The sequence below is a fragment of the Octopus bimaculoides genome, chromosome 22, assembly GCF_001194135.2.
Source record: "Octopus bimaculoides isolate UCB-OBI-ISO-001 chromosome 22, ASM119413v2, whole genome shotgun sequence".
NCBI lineage: Eukaryota > Metazoa > Mollusca > Cephalopoda > Octopoda > Octopodidae > Octopus > Octopus bimaculoides.
The window spans coordinates 4069766-4070519 of record NC_069002.1 but is presented as its reverse complement, the minus strand read 5'-3'; positions in this window follow the sequence as shown (position 1 = coordinate 4070519).

The window sequence follows — 754 nt, the reverse complement described above, 5'->3', positions numbered from 1 at the left end:
GAGGGTGTGAGATGGATTAAATGGAGAATAACAGATTGGATTAAAGGTAAGAGAAGGAGGGAGTAATTGGCCGAGAGAAGGGAGTGGATAAAGGGAGGGAGATTAGAAAACGGTGAAGAATGAGGAAGAGAAGGGGGGGGGAGATAAAGAGAGAGAGGAATAGAATGTGAGAGAGAGAGAAGAATAGAACATGAGAGGGGGAGAGAAAGGAAGAGAGATAAACAGAGAGGAATAGAATGTGAGAGAGGGAAAGAGAAAGGACTAGAATGTGACAGAGGGATAGAAAGAGATAAGTAGAATGTGAGGGAAAGAGAGAGGAGTAGAAAGTGTGAGAGAGGGAGAGATGAATAGGTTAGAAACAGTGAATGCAGCTAGTTTAAAAGTCAGACACAAGCAGAAATGCAACAGAAGTTACATTAACACAACGTGTGGACACACATATACACACAAGTGTATGTATGTGCATATATGTGTGTATGTGGTGTATGTATGTGCACATATGTGTGTGTGTGTGTGTGTGTGTGTGTGTGTGTTACTTGGTGAAATATAACAAGTCGCAGAACGACGAATGCTGCTTGTAAGATTTACCATGTTACTGTACAATTTTCAGCCTCTCGTGAAAGTCGGTCTTAAGACAAAACGAATACTTGCTCAAGGATATGATTCTCTTGTTATTAGTTTTAGTTGCTGCTGTTGTTGTTATTATTGTTGTAGCTGCTGCACTGAAAAAAATAATAGCTTTGGGGGGGGGGGG